This window comes from Ambystoma mexicanum, chromosome 6q, assembly GCF_040938575.1.
Source record: "Ambystoma mexicanum isolate Mex_15411 chromosome 6q, UKY_AmexF1_1, whole genome shotgun sequence".
NCBI classification, from domain to species: domain Eukaryota; kingdom Metazoa; phylum Chordata; class Amphibia; order Caudata; family Ambystomatidae; genus Ambystoma; species Ambystoma mexicanum.
The window spans coordinates 1,638,787,088-1,638,813,898 of record NC_090937.1 but is presented as its reverse complement, the minus strand read 5'-3'; the positions used below and the strand labels follow the sequence as shown (position 1 = coordinate 1,638,813,898).

Genomic DNA, 26,811 nt, shown 5'->3' with positions numbered 1-26,811 from the left:
TAGTCCAGGAGTGAGAATATGTCATTGTATTTTTCCTTCCATATCTTTTCCCTGGTTTCTAGAGGCACATGCCAGGTTAGCGCACGTGGGACAGTTGCCTTGCTTGGGGGGGAGGCCTACCCTTCCTGCCCGCCCGCCACCTGCGTGCCCACAGCGCCTGTTGTTATTGCATCCTGTGCTCTCACCCCACCTGCATTATTTACCACACTCCCTGATACCTGCAAAGTCTCAACTTCTCCGCCATGTATGCTCGTTGTTGATCCCCACCCCTCTGCACATCACCAGTAGGGCTGCATTTACCACGCCCCTGACCTGCTTGCCCTGAGCTCTCTCCCCCCTCTGTTGCTGGACTTGAGGCAATGGGGTGGCCCCGGCTGGTCCCACTCAGCCCTGATTTTGGGACCCACACTATCAACTCCCCCAGCTTCCTCCTGGAGGCCCCCCAATAACCTGCACCATGTAAACCTGAAGGTCGGGAGCACCAGCCGACCCCATCCCAGCCTATTATTTGGCCCTCAGGAGTCTGCCAGTCCTGGGCCACCTTGGCCCCACAGGGACCCTAAAACTCCTACGTTTTCATTGGCCTGTCCATACATTGCTGGGTTACTTGCCCCTGCCCCTGAGGCGCTGACTGCCTGGTTGACCTGTCTCCCCAATCTGTGAACCCTGCTATTCCCAGCGCTACATGCCATATTCCCCTCAATAGCTTCCTGAGTGTGGGCGGATGTGTGCGCGGATGTCACCACTGTTTCCTTTATTGCAGGTGGTGTAGCCAACCTACCCCCTCTTCTTTACTGGCTTACTTCTTTCTCTGCGACCTTGATGGCGGTGGCTCCACTGTGTCTCCCCACCTCCTGAGACCACCCCTGCCTGTCCCATCTCCCTGCAAACTGGGAAAGATCCCAGAACCGATCCCAACTCCTTCCCTTGCAACAGAGCAAGGATGGCAGCCACTGTTGCTGGAACCATTCTATCATTTATTTATTTACTCCCTTTTGGTATATGCACACACTTAAATGCCTGCTTTGTTACTCTTTCCCCCACACCTGCGTGCTTATAAACAAAAAACTCCACCTGCAACTGTACACTGATTGCGCTTAACAGTTTACACCAATCAGGTTTTTCACCCCCTCCCATAGCAGCCCAGCTAATGATCAAGGAATGTCTCCCCAACCCCGGGCCTCGTTGCCATGACCACCTAGCTCTCTCAATCAGAGTTGCCTCGCCCAGACAACATTCGCAGTGCTTGATGTTTACTCTCCGCACCACAATGCTAATTCCCCCCTCCCGAGAAGAAACAAAGAGCCTTTGGTGAACCTCAAGAACATCTAGCAACACTTTAAGTAATCTGCCCCGTTATAAGCTAACCGCACATGAACAAAATACAGTAGCACACACAAAACGGTTCTCATAGCCCCGGCTCGGCACCCCCCAAACCTGGCCCAACAACACAACCACACTGTCCCAGCCCTCGCCACTGCCACATCCCAACCCTCCTTACCTCTCCGGCATGAGGACCAGGAAACAACTCCTCCAAAACAGGCTCCCTCCTCGTCCAGGGACAGTGCAGCAGCAATGGCGGTAGGGTCCAGGTCTGGGCAGCGGGATATAAGAACTCCAGTGGTAGCTCTCAAGGGCTCCAGGCAGCAAAGTGTGCATGGCAGTGGCAATCCTGCAGGACGAGGCATAGAACCATGCTCACCTCGTCCTCCAGGGCTTTATTTAAGCCCCCAGGATTGGCGCCACCATTCACTCCTCCCCGCCACATACGAACCTGCGAAAAGCTGCCCACCGACCCCCACTGGGGAGCCGGTTCCAAAGGGTATCCGCCTGCTCCATCAACCCTGGCGGCCTCCTGCCCGCCCAACCCGGCGACCCCGAAATTGTGGAGTTTCCACACTGTACAGAGACCAGCAATGCAGGCTTTCACTCACAACTGAAAAGGCACTGTACAGAATGGAGCAGCGCACGCTTCCACTCACACATAGAAAATGCACTGTACAGAGAGCAGCTGTGCATGCTTCCTCTCACACCCCAAGGCAGTGTACAGAGAGCAGCTGTGCACGCTTCCACTCACACCTAGAAAAAGCAGTGTACAGAGAGCAGCAGAGCACGCTTTCACTCCTAGAAAAGGTACAATTCAGAGAGCACCAGTGCACACTTCCTGTTACTGGTACTGTACTGAAAGCAGCAGTGCACGCTTCCACTCACACCTAGAAAAGGCACAGTGTACAGAGAGCAGCAGTGCAAGCTTCCACTCACACCTAGAGAAGGCAGTGTACAGAGAGCAGCTGGGCAAGCTTCCACTCACACCTAGAGAAGGCAGTGTACAGAGAGCAGCAGTGCAAGCTTCCACTCACACCTAGAGAAGGCAGTGTACAGAGAGCAGCAGTGCAAGCTTCCACTCACACCTAAATGCACAGTGTACAGAGAGCAGCAGTGCACGCTTCCACTCACACCTAGAAAAGGCACCATACAGAGAGCCTCAGTGCATGCTTCCACTCACACCTAAATGCACAGTGTACAGAGAGTAGCAGTGCACACTTCCACTCAAACCTAAAGGCATTGTACAGAGAGCAGCAGTGCACACTTCCACTCACACCTAGAAAAGGCAGTGTACAGAGAGCAGGAGTGCACTCTTCCACTCACACCTAGAAAAGGCAGTGTACAGAGAGCAGCAGTGCACACTTCCACTCACACCTAAATGCACAGTGTACAGAGAGCAGCAGTGCACACTTCTACTCACACCTAAAGGCAGTGTACAGAGAGCAGGAGTGCACGCTTCCACTCACACCTAGAAAAGGCAGTGTACAGAGAGCAGCAGTGCACACTTCCACTCACACCTAGAAAAGGCAGTGTACAGAGAGCAGCAGTGCACACTTCCACTCACACCTAGAAAAGGCACAGTGTACAGATAGCAGCAGTGCACAGTTCCACTCACAGCAAGAAAAGGCAGTGTACAGAGAGCAGCAGTGCACAGTTCCACTCACAGCAGGAAAAGGCAGTGTACAGAGAGCAGCAGTGCACGCTTCCACTCTGACCTAGAAAAGGCACAGTGTACAGAGAGCAGCAGTGCACAGTTCCACTCACAGCAAGAAAAGGCAGTGTACAGAGAGCAGCAGTGCACAGTTCCACTCAGACCTAGAAAAGGCACAGTGTACAGAGAGCAGCAGTGCACAGTTCCACTCACAGCAAGAAAAGGCACTGTACAGAGAGCAGTAGTGCACGCTTCCACTCACACCTAGAGAAGGCACTATAGCAGTGTGTACTTCCACACTTTGCTGAGGATCTTCGGTGGGTGGGGCGCGGGGGGGGGAGCACAGAGAATCGCATGTTGCAATGGCGGCTCTCGTTATTCAGCTAAATGAATGGTGTGTGGGCTCAGTGGTCAGCCGATCACATCAACCCCCCAGCAGCCAATCGCTGCCCAGGAGCATCTGTGCCCTATTTCCCCCGAGTAGAAGAAGGCCCCTCTGCCCCCAGGTCCCCCTCAGGCTCTTTCCTCTCTCTGGAATTCTAGTTACAGGGGGAGGGGGGCAAGCATTCCGTATTTTGCGGGGCTGTCACAGTTGCACTCTTTGTGTCCCGTGTCCCGCAGTTACACTGTCCAGGATAGTGAAAGTCCCAACTTGCCCTGTCCACTGCAGGCTCAGAAACCTTCCCAGCGCCTGGGACCTGGCTGGCGCCTTTTCACGTGGTATTTCAGATGTGAGGCAGTGCAGCGCCTCCCCCTGGGGGCTGCGAAGCAGCTACTGAACACATAAACCTGCAGAGCAAGCATTGCCGGGGGAGCTGCTAGATGGTGAGGGTCTCATGCACAGAGGTGATGGGGTGACTGCTAGTGACGGGCCTCCCTAAGGAGATGCGAAAGGTGGGTGATCAGAAATGGGAGGGGGGGGGGTGTAACTCTGAACAGAGGATAGAACAGGGCCAACGTGCTGGTCTGCGCCTAGAAACCGAAGTAAGGTGTTGAGCGCGTTATAGAAAACAAAATAAATAAATAAACTGATTGCTGCGTGAAATAATGTCTATAGTTTAAAAACACAAGGGATTTGTTTTTTATAATGTTCCCATTACTTTGCATGATGCTGCTCAACATGGGGAAAATCAGACTATACCTGTACACTTTTTGCTCGACACGTGGTCTAGCATTGTATCATTCCCCTTCGCCAAGACGTGGCCACCCTGCTTTTTTGAAGAACCCGGCCTTCCCTATTCTGTTATTTCTTTGGCTCCACATGTTACGGCTGCTGCTTTCCAAGACTTGGTTAATGCTCACACGGGCAATAGGAGACGGCGGTCCTCTGCCCTTCTCTGCCCTCTTCCTCGCTCCCACTCTCATGGCAGGAGACAGCTGCACCATTGCACACACCGCTTAGATATTGCGCTTTCATTTCACTGCAGCCCAACACATTTATTTGTATCACGCACTCCAAATATGGGAAATGACAAGGTTACAGTTTACTTAAGTTCATTCACGAGAAGAGAGCACAATCAATCAATCTTTCTTGGACACTTTCTCAAATGTGCTGAAGCCAATGAGTGACTGAAACATGGCGCACAAAAAGCGAACGTCACTTGGAAAAGCTCCATCTGATGCAAAGCGAAAATCAATATCAAGAACTTCTGAAACCCAACAACAAACAGCAGCACGACTTGCCAAGGACAAGAGCAGCTTTCTCCAGGGCAAAAGAGATGCCCGAGCAAACAGCAGCACGACTTGCCAAGGACAAGAGCAGCTTTCTCCAGGGCAAAAGAGATGCCCGAGCAAACAGCAGCACGACTTGCCAAGGACAAGAGCAGCTTTCTCCAGGGCAAATGAGATGCCCGAGCAAACAGCAGCACGACTTGCCAAGGACAAGAGCAGCTTTCTCCAGGGCAAAAGAGATGCCCGAGCAAACAGCAGCACGACTTGCCAAGGACAAGAGCAACTTTCTCCAGGGCAAAAGAGATGCCCGAGCAAACAGCAGCACGACTTGCCAAGGACAAGAGCAACTTTCTCCAGGGCAAAAGAGATGCCCGAGCAAACAGCAGCACGACTTGCCAATGACAAGAGCAGCTTTCTCCAGGGCAAAAGAGATGCCCGAGCAAACAGCAGCACGACTTGCAAAGGACAAGAGCAGCTTTCTCCAGGGCAAAAGAGATGCCCGAGCAAACAGCAGCACGACTTGCCAAGGACAAGAGCAGCTTTCTCCAGGGCAAATGAGATGCCCGAGCAAACTGAAGCAAGACTTGCCAACAAGGGGGCAAGAGCCACATCCTCCAGGGCAAATGAGATGCCCGAGCAAACAGCAGCACGACTTGCCAACAAGGGGGCAAGAGCCACATCCACCAGGGCAAATGAGATGCCCGAGCAAACTGAAGCAAGACTTGCCACCACGAGGACAAGAGCAGCTTTCTCCAGGGCACATGAGACACCAGAGCAAACTGAAGCAAGACTTGCCAACAGGAGGACAAGAGCCACATCCTCCAGGGCACATGAGATACCACTCGATCAGGACACGGGCAACGCTGGGTACCCCAGTTAGTGATGCTATAAGAAAACATGTCCACGCTTGTTCTGACAGTTTATGGCAGTATCCCATGTGAGATCATTCTCCCGTTGGCTTTACCATTAAACATGCCATGCCACAGTATCAAAATATGTCCAACTGGCTGCATCAAAAGGACTGCCCAGCCACGTATTAACACTTATCATGCTTGCTTTATCAAAGATGCCCAATACAAAATGGCACGCCACAGTAATAAGTGGCTTGACTAGATGGACCAAAATCTCTAGCCACACACCAACACTGTTTATGCTTCCTGTCTATCTATATATTAACACTTATCATGCTTGCGCTATCATAGATTTGCAGTAAAATTGCCATGCCTTCTCCCTATTCCCCCAGCACTTTACACACACATACACACACACACACACACACACAATCAATGTGAGTCATGATTTTTTTACTAGCCATCCATAATAAATGCCCAGTAGAAAAATGCTGTGCCTGGCCCCTGGACCCCCAGCACCTCCGATGTACACAGTGTGATTATGTGTGCATGCGAGGTGCTAGAGGGCCCAGGGGTCAGGCATTGTATTTTCTACTGGCCATTTATCATATCATTTAAAAAGCAGTAGTGTTCCTAGCATGTACAAAGCCTGCTCTAACAGAGATGGCCCTCACCCCAGAGATATGCCTGGTCCCAGTGCTTTAAGTGGACCAGGGCCTCCAAAAAGTGAGTTTCAGCCGGGACACTGCCAGGGCCCTCTGGTCCCACCACTTGAGGGCGGGTCATTATCCCGCCACGGCCGCCGTCGCTACCGGAGATGAGCCCGCCATCATCAAGTCAGGCAGCTGTGACTCACAGAAGTGCAGGGCAGTGACAGCTCGCTCAAACCAGTTTGCAAGAAGCTGTGGCTGGCTGGCACTTTTGTTATTCACAGCTCAGGAAACGTACAGTGTCCCCACCCACCATTAACACCCTTTTGTCTCCACTCCCTGTTGTGTCTTTTACAGCACAGGGCTGAGAGTAACAGTCACAACAGGAGTGGAGACAAAAGGTTGTTAATGTTTGTCCCATTAACCCCATGACTGGACAGCCATTGTGGGCTCTTATCATTGGAGACAGAACAGTTCAGACGAAAAGTAATAAAGAGTACAGAGTACAGAATCCGTCAGGGATGGTATTTGCCTTTTGCAGTCCCATAGCTGTCTGGACATTGAGTGGCGCCAAAGGGAAAGGGTTAATTATTGCTCATGTTATATCATTGCTTGTTTTTTCTATAATGTCAATAACATTGTATAACACTTTCAAATGGGAAAGGTGGCACTGCATTTGCGGCAAAATCGTTTCACTTAATTTGTTAACACAGACGCAGGAAAATTGGGATGAAAAAGGAAATTGCACCTTTTTTCCACGATGTCAAACTTTATGACGCATGGCTGTTGCAATATACAGTGAACCCCTGCAGATGTGGCTGCAGCCAAGGCCGAGCAGTGGGCCACATGTTCAGCCGATGCCGGAGAGATGTTTCATCAGGAGCACACCTCCAGCTTGGGGAATGCACTTTACACCAGCAATAACAATCACTATTTCTCATTTCCTTCACATGTTTCTGATAAGTTATCTGCACGTAGGAGTTGGAGAGCCATCTGCATAGGACAGTGTACTGAACGGACGGGTTCTTTACTGTCTGTATCAACGTTTGGCAGAGGCCTATACATGCACAACGTCCAATCTCTGTGATTTAGGGCAACGTCTCAAACTGTTTAAAGCTGAACTTCGGTGCACTGCCTCTTGAAATGTGCAGTTCTACATCAAAAAAGCCACAGGGAGACTCCGGCCCGATTCGGAGGTGCATGAAAAATAGGTAAGTGTTGATCCATGCAGGAGCCAGTGCTTTAAGTGGGTTGGGGCCTGCCGGGATCGGCCCCTGCAGTCTCCAAAAAGTGAGGCTGAGCCCGGACACTGCTGGGGCCCCTCTCAAGTTGTTTGTAGCCCCCCCCCCCCGCGAATGCAAGGGCTGCTTGTAGTTTATATGAAAACGTCTCTCTTTTTAAAAAGCCTCACCCTCAACAGTGCAATTAAATGATTTGCCCAGGACCACACGTTTCGGTTGTACCAGCAGTGTTGCAGTATGCGCTTAGTTATGCAGACGAGATCCCCCTTACCCCTGTTCATTTTTAGATGCTCTTCTTTAAGCCACGCCCATCCGGCAAGCCACGCCGCCAAATGAGCCCCCCCCCTCAATTTCTTACCCCACTTAAAGCACTGCCTGGCCTATAGATTCCGGTGGTGTCCCTTTAAGGAAGAAGAAAGGCTGAGCAAATCGAGTGCCTGAATGATGCCTGTGCAAAGGAGCAGACTCCAGATGAGTAATTTGATGGGATGGTTGGGGGGGAGGGGGGGTGCAATTGCCCCATTTTAGTGAAGCCTATGAACCGAGCTGTTGACCCAGAGACACCCAGACACTAGCCCAGGTATTCTAGGGGGAGGCGAGCCCTGTGTAGCCAGAGTCGCCCCCTGGGGGCAGGACTTCCTGGTCGCGCTTTCCCAGATCAGGGCTGGAAAGGAATCGAAACCCATTCTGTGTGGAGGGGAAACGAAAGCGATCCCGATGCCCAGGACAGTCCCCTGGAAAACAATGGTGTCAGCCAATAGGCTCTGCGTCCCCACCTGCATCCTCCAATCAGAGAGCGGCACGGGCCTGGACCTCTAGGCGCTTTAGAAGGAGGCGGGACGCTGGACATGCCAGGTGTCGACGAGGAAACCCAAAATGGAGGAGGCACCCCCGATAACCCCTGCGGTGTCCTCCTCCGAAAGCGCCCTCCCCCCCTCCTCAGAGGAGGGGAGGCAGAGCGCGGCAAAATCAAGGAAAGCCCGCGAAGGGAGGAGCGCGGCAAAAGGAAGAGAAAGCCCGCGAAAGCGGGACAATGGAAAAGGGAGGAGTTACCCCCTTTAAAGCAGGCGGGTCCCCTCTGCATAAATCATTCACCCCTGGCAGTGGGACCCGCCTGCCGCCGAGGAACTTGTTTTCCACCCACCCACCCTACAAACAGGGACAATCAGGAGGCCTGGTCGTCGACGTCGCAGGACGACAGGCGGTGTGGCGGTGTTTGGGTAAACAAACACAAGAGACAGACTCCGGAAGAGCCAGGAGAAAGCGGGAAGGGTCTTTGCCCTTTCCAGACCCAGCGCCCCTTGGGAGCCTAACACGGCAGGGGCGTCTGGGGGGGAACAACAAGGGCTCAGCTTCCCCCAAAGAAACGGCACTCTCCCCGCCCAAGGTTACCTGCAGGGGCAGGCGAGGCTCAGGCAAAAAGGGCTGGGAGAGTTGGGCCTATGAGGACTTTTGGAAAGCAAGGGGGAAGCAGGTTTCGGACACGGAGCAGTCGCCGCATCTTCCAAAGTATCTCTACTAATGTGTGCAGTGTGTTTTATGATCTGTGGAGAATAAATCTGCGGCCTTTTTATGCCAAAAACCAAGCAAGGCTCATGTAACACTTTTCTGGGGGGAAAAAAGGGCTGCGAGTATTGCTAAATAATGGGTCCAAAATGGACGGATGCACGGGTTATCATAACCCAGAGGTGAAAGGAGGAGCGCGGAGCAGCCGCGACACAGAAGAAAATAAGAGAACAGGACAGGAGGCAAGAAGCAGGTGAGTCCAGTGTGGGATACGCCAGGCGAGAGAGAGAGGGTGGAGTGTGTGGCAAGAAGAGAGAGAGCCTTAACAAGCAACGACAACTAGGTTAGTTCTACACAAGTGAACATTGCACTGGCGGATGAGTGCGTGGAAGGGCGAGTGTGTGGATGAATACATGTAATCCCCCATTTTAAAAAAAAGAAAGTTTTAGTCGAACAAGTAGGGTCTTCAAAATCGCATTTTCAGGGAGTACGTGAAAATGACAATCTATTTCGATATGAAATGGAGTGTCTGAAAGGATGGGGGCAAGTGAATAGGCAGAAGGAGAAGGGTGAGTGGGTGCTGGAGTGAGTAGGTGCATAAATGAGCGGGTGAGTGGATACATAAAAGAGTGGATGCAAAAATAAAGGATTTAATGAGCGAGTGAGTGGAAGGGCGAGTTAATGATCAGCTGGGAAGATGGGTGAGCCGGTTAGAAAACTCAGCAAGTTACGTACTCGCTGCTGGGAACTGAGGAGAACCTGAAGGTTATGTGTTTCCATCCTCAAAATGTTATCCTTTCAAAGAATCTGCCTGCCATTAACTTGGGCGATAGAAGCGACTGCTATTTACAGCGACAGAAAAGAGCCAAGGCTGCGATAGGAGGCGCAGCTCAACAATAATTAGCAAATTGGGGACTGTCTGGGAGTGTGAGTGGAAAGATACACGTATGTGGCTAGATGGCACGGGGCTGGATCAATGGATGGATGATAGGCGAGTGAGCAGATAGATGAGAAGAGAGGGGAGAAATGTCAGTGAGTTGATCAAGTGATGGAAGAGAGAGTAGACCTGTGGGTGAGTGAGTAAATGGCAGTGGCGAATGGATCAGGGGTGGGTGAGTGCATGGACAGAGCAGAGAGTGGATTTGTGAGTGAATGGGGAGATGGCATGGGTGAGTAGATCAGTGGGTGAGTGAGCGGAAAGTGGTCAAGCAGACGGTAAGCACATTAACTGATGGGTGAGTGATTAGATGGGTGGGGGTAGTAGTTCATGGGTTAGTGGATGGATACAGAATGTTTATGTCGTAATGCCTGCTTCCACTCACATCTAATGGCACAGTACAGAGAGCAGCAGTGCCTGCTTCCACTCGCACCTAAAGGCACAGTACAGAGAGCAGCAGTGTCTGCTTCCACTCACAGCTAAAGGCACAGTATAGAGAGCAGCAGTGCCAGCTTCTACTCACACCTAAAGGCACAGTACAGAGAGCAGCAGTGCCTGCTTCTACACACACCTAAAGGCACAGTACAGAGAGCAGCAGTGCCTGCTTCTACTCACACCTAAAGGCACAGTACAGAGAGCAGCAGTGCATGCTTCCACTCACACCTAAATGCACAGTACAGAGAACAGCAGTGCATGCTTCCAGAGAGCAGTAATGCATGCTTAAACTCACACCTAAAGACACTGTACAGAGATCAGCAGTGCATGTCTCCACTCATGTCTATAGGCAGTGTACAGAGAGCAGCAGTGCATGCTTCCACTCACACCTACATGCACAGTACAGAGAGAAGCAGCTCATGCTTCCAGAGAGCAGTAATGCATGCTTAAACTCACACCTAAAGACACTGTACAGAGATCAGCAGTGCATGCTTCCACTCACGTCTATAGGCAGTGTACAGAGAGCAGCAGTGAATGCTCCCACTCACGCCTAAAGGCACAGTACAGAGAGCAGCAGTGCATGCTTCCAGAGAGCATTAATGAATGTTTCCTCTCACACCTAAAGACACTGTACAGAGAGCAGCATTGCAAGCTTCCACTCACACCTAAAGGCACAGTACAGAGAGCAGCAGTGCAAGCTTCCAGAGAGCAATAATGCATGCTTCCACTCACACCTAAAGACTCTGTGCAGAGAGAAGCAGTGCCTGCTTCCACTCACACCTAAGACACAGTACACAGAGCAGCAGTGGATTTTTCCAGAGAGCAGTAATACATGCTTCCACTCACAACTAAAGACACTGTACAGAGAAGCAGTGCATGCTTCCACTCACACCTAGAAAAGGCACTGTACAGAGAGCAGCAGTGCATGCTTCCACTCACACCTACATGCACAGTACAGAGAGTAGCAGTGCATGCTTCCAGAGAGCAGTAATGCATGCTTCCACTCACACCTAAAGACTCTGTGCAGAGAGAAGCAGTGCCTGCTTCCACTCACACCTAAGACACTGTACACAGAGCAGCAGTGCATGCTTCCAGAGAGCAGTAATGCATGCTTCCACTCACAGCTAAAGGCACAGTACAGAGAGCAGCAGTGCACACTTCCGCTCACACCTAGAAAAGGCACTGTACAGAGAGCAGCAGTGCATGCTTCCACTCACACCTACATGCACAGTACAGAGAGTAGCAGTGCATGCTTCCAGAGAGCAGTAATGCAAGCTTCCACTCACATCTAAAGGCAGTGTACAGAGAGCAGCAGTGCATGCTTCCACTCACACCTAAAGACTGTGCAGAGAGAAGCAGTGCCTGCTTCCACTCACACCTAAGACACTGTACACAGAGCAGCAGTGCATGCTTCCAGAGAGCAGTAATGCATGCTTCGACTCACAGCTAAAGGCACAGTACAGAGAGCAGCAGTGCACACTTCCGCTCACACCTAGAAAAGGCACTGTACAGAGAGCAGCCGTGCATGCTTCCACTCACACCTACATGCACAGTACAGAGAGTAGCAGTGCATGCTTCCAGAGAGCAGTAATGCAAGCTTCCACTCACATCTAAAAGCAGTGTACAGAGAGCAGCAGTGCATGCTTCCACTCGCATCTAAAGTCACTGTACAGAGAGCAGCAGTGCAAGCTTCCACTCACACCTAAATGCAGTGTACAGAGAGCCTCAGTGCACACTTCCACTCACACCTAGAGAAGGCATTGTGCCGAGCACAGCAGTGCAAGCTTCACTCACATCTAAATGCACTGTACAGAGAGCAGCAGTGCACGCTTCCACTCATACATAGAAAAGACACCATACAGAGAGCCTCAGTGCACGCTTGCACTCACACCTAGAAAAGCACCATACAGACAGCCGCAGTGCACACTTCCACTCACACCAAAAAGCAGTGTACAGAGAGCAGCAGTGCATTCTTCCACTCACACCTAGAAAAGGCACTGTACTGAGCACAGCAGTGCAAGCTTCCTCTCACACCTAAATGCACTGTACAGAGAGAAGCAGTGCACACTTCCACTCACACCTAGAAAAGGCACTATACAGAAAGCAGCAGTGCACACTTCCACTGATACCTAGAAAATGCACTGTAAAGAGAGCATCAGTGCACGCTTCCACTCACACCTAAATGCAGGGTACAGACAGTAGCAGTGCTCACTTCCACTCACACTGAAAGGCACTGTACAGAGAGCAGGAGTGCACGATTCCTCTCACAACTAGAAAAGCACTGTTACAGAGAGCAGCAAGTTTCCACTCACACCTAGAAAGGGCACTGTACAGAGAGCAGCAGAGCAGACTCCCACTCACACCTAGAGAAGGCACTATACAGAGAGCAGCAGTGCATGCTTCCTCTCGCACCCCAAGGGCATGTACAGAGAGCAGCAGTGCACAGTTCCACTGATACCTAGAAAAGGCACTGTACAGAGAAGAGCAGTGCATGCTTCCACTCACACCTATAAAAGGCACTGTACAGAGAGCAGCAGAGCACACTTCCACTCACACCGAGAAAATGCACAGTGTACAGAGAGCAGCAGTGCATGCTTCCTCTCGCACCCCAAGGCCATGTACAGAGAGCAGCAGTGCACAGTTCCACTGATACCTAGAAAAGGCACTCTACAGAGAAGAGCAGTGCATGCTTCCACTCACACCTATAAAAGCCACTATACAGAACGCAGCAGTGCACGCTTCCACTGATACATAGAAAATGCACTGTACAGAGAGCATCAGTGCACACTTCCACTCACACCTAAAAGCAGTGTACAGACAGTAGCAGTGCTCACTTCTGCTCACACTGAAAGGCACTGTACAGAGATCTGGAGTGCACGATTCCACTCACACCTACATAAGCACTGTTACAGAGAGCAGCAAGTTTCCACACACACCTAGAAAAGGCAATGTACAGAGAGCAGCAGAGCACCCTTCCACTCACACCTAGAGAAGGCACTATACAGAGAGCATCAGTGCACACTTCCTCTCGCACCCCAAGGCAGTGTACAGAGAGCAGCAGTGCAAAGTTCCACCGATACCTAGAAAATGCACTGAAAAGAGATCAGCAGAGCACACGTCCACTCACACCTAAAGGCATTGTACAGATAGCACGAGTGCACGCTTCCACTCACACCTAGAAAAGGCACAATGTACAGAAAGCAGCAGTGCACAGTTCCACTGATACCTAGAAAAGGTACAGTACAGAGAGGAGCAATGCACACTTCCACTCACACCTAGAAAAAATCACTGTACAGAGAGAAACAGTGCACACTTCCACTCTCACCAAAAAGCAGTGTACAGAGAGCAGCAGTGCATGCTTCCACTCACACCTAGAAAAGGCACTGTACTGAGCACAGCAGTGCAAGCTTCCGCTCACACCTAAATTCACTGTACAGAAAGAAGCAATGCACGCTTCCACTCACACCTAGAAAAGACCCCCTACAGAGTGTCTCATTGCACGCTTCCACTCACACCTAGAAAAGGCAGTGTACAGAGAGCAGCAGTGCACACTTACACTGATACCTAGAAAAGGCACTGTAAAGAGAGCAGCAGAGCATACTTCCACTCACACCTAAAAACCTAAAGGCACAGTACAGAGAGCAGCAGTGCATGCTTCCACTCACACCTAAATGCACAGTACAGAGAGCAGCAGTGCATGCTTCCAGAGAGCATTCATGCATGCTTCCACTCACACCTAAAGACACTGTACAGAGAGCAGCAGTGCATGCTTCCACTCACACCTAAAGGCACAGTACAGAGAGCAGCAGTGCACGCTTCCAGAGAGCAGTAATGCATGCTTCCACTCACACCTAAACACACTGTACAGAGAGATGCAGTGCATGCTTCCACTCACACCTAAGACACTGTACAGAGAGCAGCAGTGCATGCTTCCACTAACAACTAAATGCACAGTACAGAGAGAAGCAGTGCATGCTTCCAGAGAGCAGTAATGCAAGCTTCCACTCACACCTAAAGGCAGTGTACAGAGAGCAGCAGTGCATGCTTCCACTCACACCTAGAAAATGCACTGTAAAGAGAGCAGCAGAGCACACTTCCATTTACACCTAGAGAAGGCACAGTACAGAGAGCAGCAGCGCATGCTTCCACTCACACCAAAAAGCAGTGTACAGAGAGCAGCAATGCATGCTTCCACTCACACATAGAAAAGGCACTGTACTGGACAAAGCAGTGCAAGCGTCCTCTCACACCTAAATGCACTGTACAGAAAGAAGCAATGCACGCTTCCACTCACACCTAGAAAAGACCCCTTCAGAGTGCCTCAGTGCACGCTTCCACTCACACCTAGAAAAGGGAGTGTACAGAGAGCAGCAGTGCACGCTTCCACTCACACCTAGAAAAGGCACTATACAGAAAGCAGCAGTGCACACTTCCACTGAAACCTAGAAAATGCACTGTAAAGAGAGCAGCAGAGCACACTTCCACTCACACCTAAATGCAGTGTACAGAGAGAATCAGTGCACGCTTCCAATGACACCTAAATGCAGTGTACAGACAGTAGCAGTGTTCACTTCCACTCACACTGAAAGGCACTGTACAGAGAGCAGGAGTGAACGATTCCTTTCACAACTAGAAAAGCACTGTTACAGAGAGCATCAAGCTTCCACTCACACCTAGAAAGGGCACTGTACAGAGAGCAGCAGAGCACACTTCCACTCACACCTAGAGAATGCACTATACAGAGAGCAGCAGTGCATGCTTCCTCTCACACCCCAAGGCAGTGTACAGAGAGCAGCAGTGCAAGCTTCCACTCACACCTAAAGGCACTTTACAGAGAGCAGTAGTGCACACTTCCACTCACACCAAGAAAAGGCACAGTGTATAGAGAGCAGCAGTGCACAGTTCCACTGATACCTAGAAAAGGCACTGTACAGAGAGCAGCAGTGCACGCTTCCTCTCACACCTAAATGCAGTGTACAGAGAGCATCAGTGCATGCTTGCACTCACACCTGGAAAAGGCACCCTACAGAGCCTCAGTGCACGCTTCCACTCACACCTAGAAAAGGCACTATACAGAAAGCAGCAGTGCACGCTTCCACTCAGACCTAGAAAAGGCAGAGAGCCTCAGTGCACGCTTGCACTAACACCTAGAACAGGCACCATACAGAGAGCCTCTGCATGCTTCCACTTACACCTAGAAAAGGCACCATACAGATACAAACAGTGCACGCTTCCGCTGATACCTAGAAAATGCACTGTAAAGAGAGCAGCAGAGCACACTTCCACTCACACCTAAATGCAGTGTACAGAGATCATCAGTGCATGCTTCCACTCACACCTAAATGCAGTCTACAGACAGTAGCAGTGCTCACTTCCACTCACACTGAAAGGCACTGTACAGAGAGCAGGAGTGCACACTTCCACTCCCACTTAGAGAAGGCACTATACAGAGAGCATTCCTCTCGCACTCCAAGGCAGTGTACAGAGAGCAGCAGTGCAAAGTTCCACTGATACCTAGAAAAGGCACTGTACAGAGAGCAGCAGTACAAGCTTCCACTCACACCTAGAAAAGGCGTAGTGTACAGAGAGCAGCAGTGCACAGTTCCACTGATACCTAGAAAATGCACTATACAGAGAGCAGCAGTGCACGCTTCCACTCACACCTAGAAAACGTACTGTACCGAGAGCTGTTGGGCACAAACCTCTCACACCTAGAAAAGGCACTGTATGGAGAGCAGCAGTGCACACTTCAACTCCCACCTAGAAAAGGCACTGTACAGAGAGCAGGAGTGCACGCTTTCACTCACACCTAGAGAAGGCACAGTGTACAGAGAGCAGCAGTGCACAGGTCCACTGATACCTAGAAAAGGCACTGTACAGAGAGCTGCTATGCATCATTCCACCCACACCTAGAAAAGGCACTGTACAGAGAGCAGCAGTGCATGCTTCCACTCACACCTAGAAAAGGTACCCTACAGAGAGCCTCAGTGCATGCCTCCACTCACACCTAGAAAAGGCACTATACAGAGAGCAGCAGTGCATGCTTCCACTCACATCTAAAGGCTTTGTACAGAGAGCAGCAGTGCACGCTTCCACTGATACCTAGAAAATGCACTATACAGAGAGCAGCAGCGCACGCTTCCACTCACACCTAGAAAACGTACTGTACCAAGAGCTGTTGGGCACAAACCTCACACCTAGAAAAGGCACTGTATGGAGAGCAGCAGTGCACACTTCAACTCCCACATAGAAAAGGCACTGTACAGAGAGCAGGAGTGCACGATTCCTCTCACAACTAGAAAAGCACTGTTACAGAGAGCAGCAAGCTTCCACTCACACCTAGAAATGGCACTGTACAGAGAGCAGCAGAGCAGACTTCCACTCACACCTAGAGAAGGCACTATACAGAGAGCAGCAGTGCATGCTTCCTCTCGCACCCCAAGGCCATGTACAGAGAGCAGCAGTGCACAGTTCCACTGATACCTAGAAAAGGCACTGTACAGAGAAGAGCAGTGCATGCTTCCACTCACACCTATAAAAGGCACTGTACAGAGAGCAGCAGTGCACACTTCCACTCACACCAAGAAAATGCACAGTGTACAGAGAGCAGCAGTGCATGCTTCCTCTCGCACCCCAAGGCCATGTACAGAGAGCAGCAGTGCACAGTTACACTGATACCTAGAAAAGGCACTGTACAGAGAAGAGCAGTGCATGCTTCCACTCACACCTATAAAAGGCACTATACAGAACGCAGCAGTGCTCGCTTCCACTGATACATAGAAAATGCACTGTAAAGAGATCAGCAGAGTACACTTCCACTCACACCTAAAAGCAGTGTACAGACAGTAGCAGTGCTCACTTCTGCTCACACTGAAAGGCACTGTAGAGAGAGCTGGAGTACACGCTTCCACTCACACCTAGAAAAGCACTGTTACAGAGAGCAGCAAGTTTCCACTCACACCTAGAAAAGGCAATGTACAGAGAGCAGCAGAGCACCCTTCCACTCACACCTAGAGAAGGCACTATACAGAGAGCAGCAGTGCACACTTCCTCTCGCACCCCAAGGCAGTGTACAGAGAGCAGCAGTGCAAAGTTCTACCGATACCTAGAAAATGCACTGAAAAGAGATCAGCAGAGCACACGTCCACTCACACCTAAAGGCATTGTACAGAGAGCACGAGTGCACGCTTCCACTCACACCTAGAAAAGGCACAATGTACAAAAAGCAGCAGTGCACAGTTCCACTGATACCTAGAAAAGGTACAGTACAGAGAGGAGCAATGCACACTTCCACTCACACCTAGAAAAAATCACTGTACAGAGAGAAACAGTGCACACTTCCACTCTCACCAAAAAGCAGTGTACAGAGAGCAGCAGTGCATGCTTCCACTCAAACCTAGAAAAGGCATTGTACTGAGCACAGCAGTGCAAGCTTCCGCTCACACCTAAATGCACTGTACAGAAAGAAGCAATGCACGCTTCCACTCACACCTAGAAAAGACCCCCTACAGAGTGTCTCATTGCACGCTTCCACTCACACCTAGAAAAGGCAGTGTACAGAGAGCAGCAGTGCACACTTCCACTGATACCTAGAAAAGGCACTGTAAAGAGAGCAGCAGAGCATACTTCCACTCACACCTAAAAACCTAAAGGCACAGTACAGAGAGCAGCAGTGCATGCTTCCACTCACACCCAAATGCACAGTACAGAGAGCAGCAGTGCATGCTTCCAGCGAGCATTAATGCATGCTTCCACTCACACCTAAAGACACTGTACAGAGAGCAGCAGTGCATGCTTCCACTCACACCTAAAGGCACAGTACAGAGAGCATCAGTGCACGCTTCCACTCACACCTAAATGCAGGGTACAGACAGTAGCAGTGCTCACTTCCATTCACACTGAAAGGCACTGTACAGAGAGCAGGAGTGCACGATTCCTCTCACAACTAGAAAAGCACTGTTACAGAGAGCAGCAAGTTTCCACTCACACCTAGAAAGGGCACTGTACAGAGAGCAGCAGAGCAGACTCCCACTCACACCTAGAGAAGGCACTATACAGAGAGCAGCAGTGCATGCTTCCTTTCGCACCCCAAGGCCATGTACAGAGAGCAGCAGTGCACAGTTCCACTGATACCTAGAAAAGGCACTGTACAGAGAAGAGCAGTGCATGCTTCCACTCACACCTATAAAAGGCACTGTACAGAGAGCAGCAGTGCACACTTCCACTCACACCGAGAAAATGCACAGTGTACAGAGAGCAGCAGTGCATGCTTCCTCTCGCACCCCAAGGCCATGTACAGAGAGCAGCAGTGCACAGTTCCACTGATACCTAGAAAAGGCACTCTACAGAGAAGAGCAGTGCATGCTTCCACTCACACCTATAAAAGCCACTATACAGAACGCAGCAGTGCACGCTTCCACTGATACATAGAAAATGCACTGTACAGAGAGCATCAGTGCACACTTCCACTCACACCTAAAAGCAGTGTACAGACAGTAGCAGTGCTCACTTCTGCTCACACTGAAAGGCACTGTACAGAGATCTGGAGTGCACGATTCCACTCACACCTACATAAGCACTGTTACAGAGAGCAGCAAGTTTCCACTCACACCTAGAAAAGGCAATGTACAGAGAGCAGCAGAGCACCCTTCCACTCACACCTAGAGAAGGCACTATACAGAGAGCATCAGTGCACACTTCCTCTCGCACCCCAAGGCAGTGTACAGAGAGCAGCAGTGCAAAGTTCCACCGATACCTAGAAAATGCACTGAAAAGAGATCAGCAGAGCACACGTCCACTCACACCTAAAGGCATTGTACAGAGAGCACGAGTGCACGCTTCCACTCACACCTAGAAAAGGCACAATGTACAGAAAGCAGCAGTGCACAGTTCCACTGATACCTAGAAAAGGTACAGTACAGAGAGGAGCAATGCACACTTCCACTCACACCTAGAAAAAATCACTGTACAGAGAGAAACAGTGCACACTTCCACTCTCACCAAAAAGCAGTGTACAGAGAGCAGCAGTACATGCTTCCACTCACACCTAGAAAAGGCACTGTACTGAGCACAGCAGTGCAAGCTTCCGCTCACACCTAAATGCACTGTACAGAAAGAAGCAATGCACGCTTCCACTCACACCTAGAAAAGACCCCCTACAGAGTGTCTCATTGCACGCTTCCACTCACACCTAGAAAAGGCAGTGTACAGAGAGCAGCAGTGCACACTTACACTGATACCTAGAAAAGGCACTGTAAAGAGAGCAGCAGAGCATACTTCCACTCACACCTAAAAACCTAAAGGCACAGTACAGAGAGCAGCAGTGCATGCTTCCACTCACACCTAAATGCACAGTACAGAGAGCAGCAGTGCATGCTTCCAGAGAGCATTCATGCATGCTTCCACTCACACCTAAAGACACTGTACAGAGAGCAGCAGTGCATGCTTCCACTCACACCTAAAGGCACAGTACAGAGAGCAGCAGTGCACGCTTCCAGAGAGCAGTAATGCATGCTTCCACTCACACCTAAACACACTGTACAGAGAGATGCAGTGCATGCTTCCACTCACACCTAAGACACTGTACAGAGAGCAGCAGTGCATGCTTCCACTAACAACTAAATGCACAGTACAGAGAGAAGCAGTGCATGCTTCCAGAGAGCAGTAATGCAAGCTTCCACTCACACCTAAAGGCAGTGTACAGAGAGCAGCAGTGCATGCTTCCACTCACACCTAGAAAATGCACTGTAAAGAGAGCAGCAGAGCACACTTCCATTTACACCTAGAGAAGGCACAGTACAGAGAGCAGCAGCGCATGCTTCCACTCACACCAAAAAGCAGTGTACAGAGAGCAGCAGTGCATGCTTCCACTCACACATAGAAAAGGCACTGTACTGGACAAAGCAGTGCAAGCTTCCTCTCACACCTAAATGCACTGTACAGAAAGAAGCAATGCACGCTTCCACTCACACCTAGAAAAGACCCCTTCAGAGTGCCTCAGTGCACGCTTCCACTCACACCTAGAAAAGGGAGTGTACAGAGAGCAGCAGTGCACGCTTCCACTCACACCTAGAAAAGGCACTATACAGAAAGCAGCAGTGCACACTTCCACTGAAACCTAGAAAATGCACTGTAAAGAGAGCAGCAGAGCACACTTCCACTCACACCTAAATGCAGTGTACAGAGAGAATCAGTGCACGCTTCCAATGACACCTAAATGCAGTGTACAGACAGTAGCAGTGTTCACTTCCACTCACACTGAAAGGCACTGTACAGAGAGCAGGAGTGAACGATTCCTTTCACAACTAGAAAAGCACTGTTACAGAGAGCATCAAGCTTCCACTCACACCTAGAAAGGGCACTGTACAGAGAGCAGCAGAGCACACTTCCACTCACACCTAGAGAATGCACTATACAGAGAGCAGCAGTGCATGCTTCCTCTCACACCCCAAGGCAGTGTACAGAGAGCAGCAGTGCAAGCTTCCACTCACACCTAAAGGCACTTTACAGAGAGCAGTAGTGCACACTTCCACTCACACCAAGAAAAGGCACAGTGTATAGAGAGCAGCAGTGCACAGTTCCACTGATACCTAGAAAAGGCACTGTACAGAGAGCAGCAGTGCACGCTTCCTCTCACACCTAAATGCAGTGTACAGAGAGCATCAGTGCATGCTTGCGCTCACACCTGGAAAAGGCACCCTACAGAGCCTCAGTGCACGCTTCCACTCACACCTAGAAAAGGCACTATACAGAAAGCAGCAGTGCACGCTTCCACTCAGACCTAGAAAAGGCAGAGAGCCTCAGTGCACGCTTGCACTAACACCTAGAACAGGCACCATACAGAGAGCCTCTGCATGCTTCCACTTACACCTAGAAAAGGCACCATACAGATACAAACAGTGCACGCTTCCACTGATACCTAGAAAATGCACTGTAAAGAGAGCAGCAGAGCACACTTCCACTCACACCTAAATGCAGTGTACAGAGATCATCAGTGCATGCTTCCACTCACACGTAAATGCAGTCTACAGACAGTAGCAGTGCTCACTTCCACTCACACTGAAAGGCACTGTACAGAGAGCAGGAGTGCACACTTTCTCTCACAACTAGAAAAGCACTGTTACAAAGAGCATCAAGCTTCCACTCACACCTAGAAAAGGCACTGTACAGAGAGCAGCAGAGCACACTTCCACTCACACTTAGAGAAGGCACTATACAGAGAGCAGCAGTGCATGCTTCCTCTCGCACTCCAAGGCAGTGTACAGAGAGCAGCAGTGCAAAGTTCCACTGATACCTAGAAAAGGCACTGTACAGAGAGCAGCAGTACAAGCTTCCACTCACACCTAGAAAAGGCGTAGTGTACAGAGAGCAGCAGTGCACAGTTCCACTGATACCTAGAAAATGCACTATACAGAGAGCAGCAGTGCACGCTTCCACTCACACCTAGAAAACGTACTGTACCGAGAGCTGTTGGGCACAAACCTCTCACACCTAGAAAAGGCACTGTATGGAGAGCAGCAGTGCACACTTCAACTCCCACCTAGAAAAGGCACTGTACAGAGAGCAGGAGTGCACGCTTTCACTCACACCTAGAGAAGGCACAGTGTACAGAGAGCAGCAGTGCACAGGTCCACTGATACCTAGAAAAGGCACTGTACAGAGAGCTGCTATGCATCATTCCACCCACACCTAGAAAAGGCACTGTACAGAGAGCAGCAGTGCATGCTTCCACTCACACCTAGAAAAGGTACCCTACAGAGAGCCTCAGTGCATGCTTCCACTCACACCTAGAAAAGGCACTATACAGAGAGCAGCAGTGCATGCTTCCACTCACATCTAAAGGCTTTGTACAGAGAGCAGCAGTGCACGCTTCCACTGATACCTAGAAAATGCACTATACAGAGAGCAGCAGCGCACGCTTCCACTCACACCTAGAAAACGTACTGTACCAAGAGCTGTTGGGCACAAACCTCACACCTAGAAAAGGCACTGTATGGAGAGCAGCAGTGCACACTTCAACTCCCACATAGAAAAGGCACTGTACAGAGAGCAGGAGTGCACGATTCCTCTCACAACTAGAAAAGCACTGTTACAGAGAGCAGCAAGCTTCCACTCACACCTAGAAATGGCACTGTACAGAGAGCAGCAGAGCAGACTTCCACTCACACCTAGAGAAGGCACTATACAGAGAGCAGCAGTGCATGCTTCCTCTCGCACCCCAAGGCCATGTACAGAGAGCAGCAGTGCACAGTTCCACTGATACCTAGAAAAGGCACTGTACAGAGAAGAGCAGTGCATGCTTCCACTCACACCTATAAAAGGCACTGTACAGAGAGCAGCAGTGCACACTTCCACTGACACCAAGAAAATGCACAGTGTACAGAGAGCAGCAGTGCATGCTTACTCTCGCACCCCAAGGCCATGTACAGAGAGCAGCAGTGCACAGTTCCACTGATACCTAGAAAAGGCACTGTACAGAGAAGAGCAGTGCATGCTTCCACTCACACCTATAAAAGGCACTGTACAGAACGCAGCAGTGCACGCTTCCACTGATACATAGAAAATGCACTGTAAAGAGATCAGCAGAGTACACTTCCACTCACACCTAAAAGCAGTGTACAGACAGTAGCAGTGCTCACTTCTGCTCACACTGAAAGGCACTGTAGAGAGAGCTGGAGTACACGCTTCCACTCACACCTAGAAAAGCACTGTTACAGAGAGCAGCAAGTTTCCACTCACACCTAGAAAAGGCAATGTACAGAGAGCAGCAGAGCACCCTTCCACTCACACCTAGAGAAGGCACTATACAGAGAGCAGCAGTGCACACTTCCTCTCGCACCCCAAGGCAGTGTTCAGAGATCAGCAGTGCAAAGTTCTACCGATACCTAGAAAATGCACAGAAAAGAGATCAGCAGAGCACACGTCCACTCACACCTAAAGGCATTGTACAGAGAGCACGAGTGCACGCTTCCACTCACACCTAGAAAAGGCACAATGTACAAAAAGCAGCAGTGCACAGTTCCACTGATACCTAGAAAAGGTACAGTACAGAGAGGAGCAATGCACACTTCCACTCACACCTAGAAAAAATCACTGTACAGAGAGAAACAGTGCACACTTCCACTCTCACCAAAAAGCAGTGTACAGAGAGCAGCAGTGCATGCTTCCACTCAAACCTAGAAAAGGCATTGTACTGAGCACAGCAGTGCAAGCTTCCGCTCACACCTAAATGCACTGTACAGAAAGAAGCAATGCACGCTTCCACTCACACCTAGAAAAGACCCCCTACAGAGTGTCTCATTGCACGCTTCCACTCACACCTAGAAAAGGCAGTGTACAGAGAGCAGCAGTGCACACTTCCACTGATACCTAGAAAAGGCACTGTAAAGAGAGCAGCAGAGCATACTTCCACTCACACCTAAAAACCTAAAGGCACAGTACAGAGAGCAGCAGTGCATGCTTCCACTCACACCCAAATGCACAGTACAGAGAGCAGCAGTGCATGCTTCCAGAGAGCATTAATGCATGCTTCCACTCACACCTAAAGACACTGTACAGAGAGCAGCAGTGCATGCTTCCACTCACACCTAAAGGCACAGTACAGAGAACAGCAGTGCACGCTTCCAGAGAGCAGTAATGCATGCTTCCACTCACACCTAAACACACTGTACAGAGAGATGCAGTGCATGCTTCCACTAACAACTAAATGCACAGTACAGAGAGAAGCAGTGCATGCTTCCAGAGAGCATTAATTCAAGCTTCCACTCACACCTAAAGGCAGTGTACAGAGAGCAGCAGTGCATGCTTCCACTCACACCTAGAAAATGCACTGTAAAGAGAGCAGCAGAGCACACTTCCATTCACACCTAGAGAAGGCACAGTACAGAGAGCAGCAGCGCATGCTTCCACTCACACCAAAAAGCAGTGTACAGAGAGCAGCAGTGCATCCTTCCACTCACACATAGAAAAGGCACTGTACTGGACAAAGCAGTGCAAGCTTCCTCTCACACCTAAATGCACTGTACAGAAAGAAGCAATGCACGCTTCCACTCACACCTAGAAAAGACCCCCTTCAGAGTGCCTCAGTGCACGCTTCCACTCACACCTAGAAAAGGGAGTGTACAGAGAGCAGCAGTGCACGCTTCCACTCACACCTAGAAAAGGCACTATACAGAAAGCAGCAGTGCACACTTCCACTGAAACCTAGAAAATGCACTGTAAAGAGAGCAGCAGAGCACACTTCCACTCACACCTAAATGCAGTGTACAGAGACAATCAGTGCACGCTTCCAATGACACCTAAATGCAGTGTACAGACAGTAGCAGTGTTCACTTCCACTCACACGGAAAGGCACTGTACAGAGAGCAGGAGTGCACGATTCCTTTCACAACTAAAAAAGCACTGTTACAGAGAGCATCAAGCTTCCACTCACACCTAGAAAGGGCACTGTACAGAGAGCAGCAGAGCACATTTCCACTCACACCTAGAGAAGGCACTATACAGAGAGCAGCAGTGCATGCTTCCTCTCACACCCCAAGGCAGTGTACAGAGAGCAGCAGTGCAAGCTTCCACTCACACCTAGAAAAGGCACTGTACTGAGCACAGCAGTGCAAGCCTCCGCTCACACCTAAATGCACTGTACAGAAAGAAGCAATGCACGCTTCCACTCACACCTAGAAAAGACCCCCTACAGAGTGTCTCATTGCACGCTTCCACTCACACCTAGAAAAGGCAGTGTACAGAGAGCAGCAGTGCACACTTCCACTGATACCTAGAAAAGGCACTGTAAAGAGAGCAGCAGAGCATACTTCCACTCACACCTAAAAACCTAAAGGCACAGTACAGAGAGCAGCAGTGCATGCTTCCACTCACACCTAAATGCACAGTACAGAGAGCAGCAGTGCATGCTTCCAGAGAGCATTCATGCATGCTTCCACTCACACCTAAAGACACTGTACAGAGAGCAGCAGTGCATCCTTTCACTCACACCTAAAGGCACAGTACAGAGAGCAGCAGTGCACGCTTCCAGAGAGCAGTAATTCATGCTTCCACTCACACCTAAACACACTGTACAGAGAGATGCAGTGCATGCTTCCACTCACACCTAAGACACTGTACAGAGAGCAGCAGTGCATGCTTCCACTAACAACTAAATGCACAGTACAGAGAGAAGCAGTGCATGCTTCCAGAGAGCAGTAATGCAAGCTTCCACTCACACCTAAAGGCAGTGTACAGAGAGCAACAGTGCATGCTTCCACTCACACCTAGAAAATGCACTGTAAAGAGAGCAGCAGAGCACACTTCCATTTACACCTAGAGAAGGCACAGTACAGAGAGCAGCAGCGCATGCTTCCACTCACACCAAAAAGCAGTGTACAGAGAGCAGCAGTGCATGCTTCCACTCACACATAGAAAAGGCACTGTACTGGACAAAGCAGTGCAAGCTTCCTCTCACACCTAAATGCACTGTACAGAAAGAAGCAATGCACGCTTCCACTCACACCTAGAAAAGACCCCTTCAGAGTGCCTCAGTGCACGCTTCCACTCACACCTAGAAAAGGGAGTGTACAGAGAGCAGCAGTGCACGCTTCCACTCACACCTAGAAAAGGCACTATACAGAAAGCAGCAGTGCACACGTCCACTGAAACCTAGAAAATGCACTGTAAAGAGAGCAGCAGAGCACACTTCCACTCACACCTAAATGCAGTGTACAGAGAGAATCAGTGCACGCTTCCAATGACACCTAAATGCAGTGTACAGACAGTAGCAGTGTTCACTTCCACTCACACTGAAAGGGACTGTACAGAGAGCAGGAGTGAACGATTCCTTTCACAACTAGAAAAGCACTGTTACAGAGAGCATCAAGCTTCCACTCACACCTAGAAAGGTCACTGTACAGAGAGCAGCAGAGCACACTTCCACTCACACCTAGAGAATGCACTATACAGAGAGCAGCAGTGCATGCTTCCTCTCACACCCCAAGGCAGTGTACAGAGAGCAGCAGTGCAAGCTTCCACTCACACCTAAAGGCACTTTACAGAGAGCAGTAGTGCACACTTCCACTCACACCAAGAAAAGGCACAGTGTATAGAGAGCAGCAGTGCACAGTTCCACTGATACCTAGAAAAGGCACTGTACAGAGAGCAGCAGTGCACGCTTCCTCTCACACCTAAATGCAGTGTACAGAGAGCATCAGTGCACGCTTCCACTCACACCTAGAAAAGGCACTATACAGAAAGCAGCAGTGCACGCTTCCACTCAGACCTAGAAAAGGCAGAGAGCCTCAGTGCACGCTTGCACTAACACCTAGAACAGGCACCATACAGAGAGCCTCTGCATGCTTCCACTTACACCTAGAAAAGGCACCATACAGAGAGAAACAGTGAACGCTTCCACTGATACCTAGAAAATGCACTGTAAAGAGAGCAGCAGAGCACACTTCCACTCACACCTAAATGCAGTGTACAGAGAACATCAGTGCATGCTTCCACTCACACCTAAATGCAGTCTACAGACAGTAGCACTGAAAGGCACTGTACAGAG

At 50.2% G+C, this 26,811-nt stretch overlaps 1 protein-coding gene across 3 annotated transcripts in view; it reads left to right on the top strand.

The window, feature by feature from the left end:
- The window catches only part of LOC138516938 (uncharacterized), a 159,116-nt gene that overhangs the window by 5,429 nt on the left and 126,876 nt on the right, over nucleotides 1-26,811 (top strand). Inside the window, exon 1 of one of the 3 annotated variants that reach the window (XM_069632412.1) lies at nucleotides 9,065-9,149. The exons of 1 other annotated variant lie outside the window; for it this stretch is intronic. The gene's annotated coding sequence lies outside the window, so the exon portion shown is untranslated. Of the gene's footprint in view, nucleotides 1-9,064; nucleotides 9,150-26,811 lie in introns of those variants that run through there. One more of the 3 variants, XM_069632414.1, reaches the window with a different exon arrangement.